We start from the raw sequence: 9,017 nt of genomic DNA, 5'->3' as shown, positions 1-9,017 counted from the left end.
ATCTTTAAGGTTGCAGATAGAGTATTTTGAAATTTAGGTGATTAGAAGAGAGAATGGAATAGTACTGCAACACTTTCAACAGAATCCAGATTTAAAACAAAACCACAACAGCAGCAAAGTCTTACTTCCAAACCAGTCAGTCTTATTGGTTTTTGTCATGCTATGATCAAATTGAGAAGAAAAAAGTCAAACAAGACCTGCTAGTTTCAGTCTGTAACTGATCTCAAGATGTTACAAGAGTACATCTCACTTAGTTTTAGTTCCAGTTTGTTGATATTTTGTTTATTTATTTTTATTTTTTTTCAGCGTGTAAGGCTGGTTTGCTCCCTTTAAAGTCGACAGGAAAAATCTTTTCGACTGCAGTGGCAGCAGGATTTGGCTCTTAGCTCCCAGCCTATCACAAAGGAATTAAAATGTCAGCAGACTTTCTGACATTTCTGGTGGAAAAAAAAATAGAGGAGAAGAAAAATACTTTACATCTGGAGAATTGCTATCTGCTTTGATTTACTTCTCCTCCCTTTCCCCTGTCACATTCCAAGCTCCTTCAGATGAGTGAAATGTCAGCCTCTTTGAAAGCAACAGTCAGTCTCTCAGGTTCATAAAGGCAAAGTAAATTAATTGAAATAAAGAAGGACTTGCATGGCTGTGATTAGAACAGGATACAAGTCTCTGGGCAACCCCCTGCTCCTTCTTGCTTTTCTCTCTGGCCATTAGTTAGGAACGGAGGGCAGATGGGGGGAGAAGGGAAGATCAGGGAAGCACATTTCATCACAGCAACTGCAAAACTACCAGGACTCACAAAAACAAACTCACAGGAACCCCTAAATTGCCTCTGCTCCCGCTCAGGAGGCTAAACTTGAAAACAAATATAGGAGATGGGTCCATTCTGTAATCATTCAGTGGAATAAATAAACTTAACTTTGAAACCAACGGAATCAGCTGAAAATGGGAATTTTATAGCAGATTCTTACACAGCTGATTGAAATGGAGGTTGTCCTATTTGCCACCAGTAATAAACTCCAAGTTTAACACATATGTATACTCCAATTTGTGGTTTCCTAATTTTATTCTCCTTCTAAATATTAACTTCAACTTTGGCCTGAAGAACTAGGAAAAAGCATTCTGGCTAGAATTTATCTTTCCCATTTTTTATGGTCTGTTTAGACAGCAGTAAAATGAGCCTTTTGATTTAAAGCAAAAAAGAATTTTATTGGTACAGGTAAAGAGACTAGTTTTATATAGAAACTTGTGCTTCATGCAGAAGGATGAAAGTGGTGGAAATACACGGGGGTTTTTTTAGCAGATCAAACTGTTTCCAGTTCTAAAATGTGTTTTCAATATTTTTTTCCATTTCAACATAACCATTTTTTAAGGTGTAGCTTTTATAACATGTCAAATTGATTTCCAGATAATTTTAATTAGAACGTCATTAGTGGATAAGGAAGCAGAAGTTTAGCTGGCAAACTTCAAGCCATTTTTATTGTTGCCTCTCTTTCAGCTCACTTGTTTATTTTGATAGCAGAATTTGCTATCATTGTTTTGTGAAATCCAGAAAAAAGTTCATTTTTACAAGGTTATTTATGTCAAGAGTAAAAGAGTAAAATTAAACAATTCCTAGGAATTTGTTGCAGTGACAGAATGCTTGGAGAGAATAAACATCCATTTTCAAAACCTTACAATGTTTTTAGATGCTTGAAGCCTCCAAAATCAAAGGGGAAAACAAAAGACTATGTCATCTTCCTGCTGATTTTAATTAAGTCAAAGGGATACAATTCTAATTAAATTTTCATCCTCAATTTTAGCAATGGAAATTATTTGTTACATGTTGCTAGCATAACTTTATGCATTAGACAAACAGGTATTCAACCCTTCATTAAACCTGAGGTGTGATAAGTTGCAGGCCTGCATTAAGCTTGTCATGCTCTTGCATCAGCCTCGTCTCAAAGAATGAATGATAGTCTGTTGGTTGCAGCGTTTCATTTAGCTAATGAAAAAGTATCTTCGTGTTAGATGTCAAGTACTACAACAGGGTCACATTCTGCCACTTTTATTTAGTAGTGCTTTACTCCATGAGTAGACGCATTGATGTGAGTGAGACTACTCACATAGGCCAAATTGTGAATCACTTATAAATGTTTATTCACAATGGCCCCATTCATGCAAAGAGCTGCTCAGCACAACATGAGTAATCGGTTCATAATCAGGCCCAGCTTAAGGTACTATTCAGCTCTGGTAAGGATGGCAGAATCTGGCTCACGCTGGCTTAAGGCCAGACTCAGATTTTTTGACCAAGATGAGTAGCTCCTTATTCCACAAATAGTGCAAACAGAGCCGAGAGGGCTCTTTGTAGGGTTCTCTTTTTATAAGAAAATTCTAGAAAAGAGGCATTTCAGTATATGCAAATAAGTTGAGTAAGGTTCTATTCAAGGTGAATTATTTTATTTTCCACTGGACTATACTGTCACATTTGACAGGACTTGTGTTCTTGTGCTTTGATTTTTGTCCGCTTAATGATTTCTTAGCACGAGCAACTAATCTTTCTGCTGCTTCTTCAACATGTGGCAAATGCACTAAAAACAAAAGGAGGTGATTTACATAGCCTTCCTGCCAAGTACTTTAACTAATGTTTGAGATATGTGATCATCGTGCAATGCTGAGAAGTAAATTTATAGAACTTCTGGGCAAAGAGTCCCTATCCTGTTAAAAGAGAAAGTGAAATATTGTTGTAATTATTGCTGTGAAGAATTTGTGATGACATAGTGCTGGGCTGTTTTTTCTCCTATGATTGATTCATCAACAATTTGAAAATGTTGAGCCTGTATTTGAAACAAATTTTTGAACAGATGTAAATTTATCTCTGCAAATTAAAAGTCCTCTTTAAGATTTGTGCAGACTTAGGTGAGTTGGTGGACAACATTGCACTTAACAGCCGGTCTCCTTACCGTAAAGATAGTCAGAAAAGTTTGACACAACTAAATTCTATCTACAGTTTAATCAGCAGTCTTACATACCAGAGGAACATATCGATGAAGGCACTTTTTGTTTCTGAGAAAAAGCTGAAATGAACTGTATCTCTAGCTTTACTGCTTTACTGTCATAATATTTTACACTGTCAAGTGCTGAAAAATTCCAGTTCAATATGTGAAAGTAATTTTATTTTGACTGTAAACTTTATGGTAAGGCCCTGAAGTACAGAATTTAACAAATGTAACCAATCCCATGCATTTAATAGTGAGATACTTTAGCACAATAGAAGTAAATGATTTTGTTTGCAAAGAATAAAATATTACAGTGTGTTCAAAATGATACAGATGAATTAATATTTTATTGACAAATTTCTAAATATCAGAGATCTTTAGAAATCAGAGTTAAATCAGCCTGATCAGAGTTAGAACTTGTTTAAAATGCTTTTACTGCTAAAATTCAGAATGTTTCCAGGGGAAGTTCTTTCTGTGACAAGGCACTGATTTTTTTCCCCCAGCACTTTTACAACCGATTAAAAAGTGGCCTACTCATTTCCAGAATACACCCGTACATCCTTCCTATCTTTTTACAGTGATCTTTTAGGATTTGGATGGCATCATAATGATAGCGAGACATTGTGAGTTATCCAAAGCTCAGTACCCATTTGTTTTACACCACTTTGGAGTAGCCTGAAGAGGCTGAAATATATATCTAATTTAACTAGGTTTACAGCTGCTTTGTATTGCCAGTGCAACACAAAACAGCTGTGGTACACTGGTGAATTATCATATGAAATATTGGTGGTATAAGAAAACTTATTAAGTAAACATCCAGAATGTAAAGTTGTGGTAGCTGAAAGAACATATTTTAGGTTTCAATTGTGTAAAATAAGCAGCAGGCTGGGCAAGCAGTGAATGTGAAGTGTGGGTATGAGAGAAGGAGTGTGCAGTCAGTATGGGGGTATGATGACTGGGAATGACAGAATAATCTTCTGGAAGGAGAGTCAGGGTGCTGTGCTGGAGTAAGGAGGAAACCTAAACCCAGTGCAGCCCTCCCTTCCCTCTCTTGCCTTAATTCCCCCACCTAAATCTCACCAGGACCTGTGAACATAAGATTTTATTTTATTGCCCCTTCTATCTTTGTTCGCAAGGACAGTATGGGCTTAAGGAGGGATATAAAGAACCCAAAAAGTAAGTATTGAAGAGGAACAGCTGGTAGGTGTATGACTTTCACTGCCAATAAAAACATATTGGGAAATTAAAGAGTAATTCTGGGGAGAAGCATCTCTAATTATGAATTTCATGTTTTCTTTCCCTGCATTTTTAAGGCAGCATAAGGGCAGAATGTTAAAGCACTGTGATGGTCAGATCAGTGAGTCTACCATCTTAAAGCGTGGCCATTCTCCTTTGTGCCACAAATACACTAAACCTGATGCAGTGGCATACAAATGAAGGAACCTATCACAGTACTCTCACAGAGACTTATTTGAAATTATGGCCTGTTTCTGCCAGTTATTTTTATTCTATTTAAACAACAACATAAAAATTACATAGTTCCTCACCAAATCTGTTTTTTCAAACATAGTCCACACATGAGATGTTATTGATTTTTCAGTATATGAGAAAAACCCAAACAGGTGAGTCTTCAAAAGCCATTATCTTTTCAAAGAATAAGGGCTGTTGTGAGATCTCACACTCAACAGCTCATGCTGCCTCCCTTCATAACAATGGTTATTCCCTTAGGAATAAGTAATAGACAAGACTAATAAATACATCTATGTATAAGGAATAATATTGGTTAAAGTCAATGATGTTGTTAGCATGAAAAACACCATTTGGAAAACCATAGGTTATAGGATCAGGACAAAAATCACACTTTCTGACTGGCTTATACTGTGGAACTTGAAGACTCACAAGGCGCTGTTACACGCGTGCTTTTCCATGCTCCAGTTCTAACTACGGCAATCCTCCATAACCTAACCGCTGGCCACTTCATCTCACAGAAGCTAAGGCAATGACGGTTTCTACATTCTTTAATTATGAAAAATATCGGAAGAGGCTTGATCCTCCCTGCTTTGCACTTCTGTGAGAATATACTTAGGCATGTGCCAACCATAGTTTAGTATAGTCCCACTGTCATTACAGCTGGGCAAAGTCTTCCAGTAGTTGCAAAAGATTAGATCCTTGCCTTCAAAAATGCTCTGTGAATAAGCAGTTTATTGATATGGAGAGGGACAACGAAGATGGTTAAAGTCTTTTTTTCGTTAAAAACCAAAAGCATTTTTTTTTTTTTGGGGGAAATCCAGTCTGATTATGATTAACAAACTGTAGGTGGAATGAGATCCTAGTTAACACTTTCATAATGTTTTTGCCCTTCTGAGACAGAAAAGGGTATGGTTAAAATGAAAGCTTTGTTAAACAGTGTCTTCAAAGAGAGACAGAAGTATCTAAATCTGTGTAAGACTGTATTTACTCAGGTGTGTTTACTCAAATGATTTTGTTTTAATCATTAAAAATGGAAACCATCTGAGATCTTTAACGGTGAAAATGACAACACAAAACATGTTCATTGCATTTTTCTTTCACAGTGATATTAAGGGAACAACTCAGCTTCTAGAGTACTAAGAATGATTTACTCATTAGTCTTTATAAACATTTTAATATATAACTAAATGCATATTTACATATGGAAAAATCTGTCAGATGTCATTTGAACAGACAGAGTAAATAAAATACTGTATGATTTTGGGAGCCTTTTAGAAAAAGGTCTGGAAGGGAGATCTGAGTTAGTGAGTATTATTTATCAAATGCTTAAGTAATATATACAATGAGAAAAGAGGAAAATATACCCATTGGCTGGGATCTTATTGAATATTTAGATCCAGAAAACTCAGTGTTGGCAGAAGGATGAAATTTCCCTAACTCTACTCAAAAATCTCCCAATGATCAAATCCTAATTGAAGTTAAGGGGAATCGTGCCAGTGACTTCACTTGGGAGCAGAATATGATCTCCAATAAATACATACTAGATTTACAATGATAAATCTAATTGTGCTGGAACAACATTACTTAGTTTATATGAATGGTTTTTTTGTTAGGTAGTCCATTCTGCTATTTTTAAAACACTCAATTTTATTAAATCAGTGTTTTACTTCTAATTCACTACAGTAGTTTCCATATTTGTGTCTGGTTTTTTTTTTTTTTTTTTAAGGATCAGAAAGACAAGAATGGACTGAGCAATTCTTTTTCTTTTTAGGAAGACCTGTTCTAAGGAGGAGTGTTAGTTTTAGTTTGAAAACAGTTCTCCACATATGCTAAATTGCTAGTCCAGAGGCAGAGCATTAACCCTTATATAAACTAATTGGGCTAATTCTCTTCTGGAATTTAGGCAAATAATGTAACTGAGATAAACAGAGAGTCACTTATATGTCCACATTTATCTACACTTCCTATTTATACTGCTAAATGCTTAAAACAACACTGGCCCATAAATTTGCCGTTTCGTTCTCATTCTTTTGGCAGTGTTTCCTACATGCTGCACTTTTAAGAGTGCAGTTTGGTCTCCTCTCAAATAAATAAGAGCCATGGAAGGAAAAAACTGCAGCTACAAAGTAGTTCTAACCCATTAAATGCAGATGGCCCACAGGGGGTTTAATCATAAGAGAGAGAACACACATCATGCTGAAATATAGAGCTGTTTTCTATCACTTGTTACCATTTGAATGTCTGTCCCAGGAAAGTGAATTCAATATATCTTCCTGGCCATCAGTTGCCCTCTGAATACTCCTTCTCTCTCTGATGTAGTTAGATTTCCCTTTAGAACATACAGAGATGAATGAGCTCTTACCACACGTAGAAGTGAAAGAAAACATTTCTTTCTGCACCAGAACAGATGAGATTCATCATTAAGAGAATGGATTTGACCTTGTCAAGCGGACCAAAGCAATTTATAAACAAACTCCTACAGGGGAGGCTACTTTTGGCCAAGTACTATATTAGCAGTGTTTTACTTATGCCCGCTGCTACCTTACAATAACTTCACAAACAGGCTGACTTCCTGAAATATAGAGTGCTGAGAGATATCACAGATGTACCTAGAAACACTGGGATAGCATAGGGTTACTTCCCTCCCTAGAGGCTGTATAGAAATATGTCCACCCACCTTGCTATCTCATTCTTAGCAAAAGTTGCAGATCACTAACCAAATTGAAACTCCATTTGATGTTTAGCATATGTATCAAAGACCATATTTATACTACAATTTACCATTATTATATTGTTGTTTGTGTAAGCAACACCCATATGGAAGATAGTATCCTATATAAAATTGAATGGCACATCCCTATCAGAACACTAGCATAAAAACAAAAGCAATTCAGTGTGTGTCTATTTACTTCCAGAGTTGGAAAAAGAATATGGAGAGTCAATGGCTTGCTACGAAGTTGTTTAGACCTGCCGATACTCCCATTTCTACTGATAACTTTTCTTCCTTTAATAGGATTCTTAAAGTGCAGGTAGGAATGTTAGCTGTCCTCCTCCCATGCCTGTGCTACATATGCTTTTTAGGTGGGAGCAGTGTTTCAATAGGTATAAAAGCACAATGGCCCATATCTTTTTGTCCTGTCCAATAATCATAAGAGAGGCAGAAAAATATGGATATTCAGTGTCTCAAAGACAGACCTGTTGTGTGGGAAGAGTAGACTATGTGCCAGCCCAAGAAGGTGGCTGCGTGGTAAAGCAGAGGAAAGACTCACTAGATGATTAAGCTACTTATCATCAATAAGAAAGCTTTTACTATGACTTCTAGGACATAACTGCCCATCTGTATCAACATTAGTTGAACCAGCAGAGCTGATAGTGTTATAATCTCCTCTCTGTCTCCAAAAAGGGAATCATGGACCATTTGTAGAAGGGAACCGACCAAAATATTTACTGTTCACTTAGACTCACTTTTCCTATGGCATCTATCCAAACGAGGTGAAGTTACTACTTACCTCTAAGTTTACAGTAATAAGCCTGTGTATAGTGATAATATTTTAGTGCAGTTTTTGTTGGTACTGCTTTTGAAATCATAGTTAGGGTTGACGACTGTGAGAAGGAGCTCTTTCTTTTAATATGTAGAAGCTTTAACAGACTATATGGGGAGTCCTTCAAGCCATTAAATTTCCCAAAGCATTCAGAAAGCATGGAGCCTCCATCATTTATGAGTCTTATGTGAATAGCCAAGAGCTTGATACATATTTTAGCTCAGGAGAAATCCATGCTGTCCAAGTCTTGCCTGCTTCATCATAGAAACTCTTTAATGTTCAAAAAACAAGCCAACATCTCAACTATGTTTCATTGCCAGGAGATAAGAATACTGACCCTCTTGAGGTCAGAACAATGAAAAGAATTTCCCAAGTCCTTAGAAGGCACTATATTGCATATATTCATTGCTGCTTAGCAGATTTATGCCTTATTCATCAGTAGGTCAAGTTTTCAAGGTCTTCTGCTATTAGGCTGAGAAAAGAGGAAAGGCCACTTGCCTACTTCTTATAGCTATTATTCATTATTCATGCACCTCTCTCAGTGTGCGCTAGGTGTTTTTGAGTCAAATACAGAGATGAGGGACCCAGTTCTAATGTTAATTTCCCTAGTTTTATAATCGCTTCTCCACTCTAATTTCCAGATGTGTAAGGAAGAACAGAGTCAGGACCTTGGGCCCTGAACCCAGTACACTTACAATGAAAATGTACAAATTGCAGAAAAAGGAAAAGATCACAGCAAAGGACAAATGATTGAGTACTACTGTGAAACTTATCGTGGCTCACATTTTTTGTAAGTATGCAACTGTTTACGCTCTTTAAGAGGAAGATCAGAGTTCAGAGTATTTTTATTACCCTGGGAAGAAATGTACTTTTTTTTTTTTTAAGAAGAAAACATGGTTTATAATCTGCCTTAAATGAAAAAAAAAAATAATAAAAAAATCTGTCCCTATCTCCATTTTTGCACCAAGCAGGAAGCATCCAAGATGGGTGATACTTAGTGAAAGGTATTCTGCTATGTCACAAAATT

Source organism: Chroicocephalus ridibundus, chromosome 1 (genome assembly GCF_963924245.1).
Source record: "Chroicocephalus ridibundus chromosome 1, bChrRid1.1, whole genome shotgun sequence".
NCBI lineage: Eukaryota > Metazoa > Chordata > Aves > Charadriiformes > Laridae > Chroicocephalus > Chroicocephalus ridibundus.
This window is presented reverse-complemented; position numbering follows the sequence as displayed.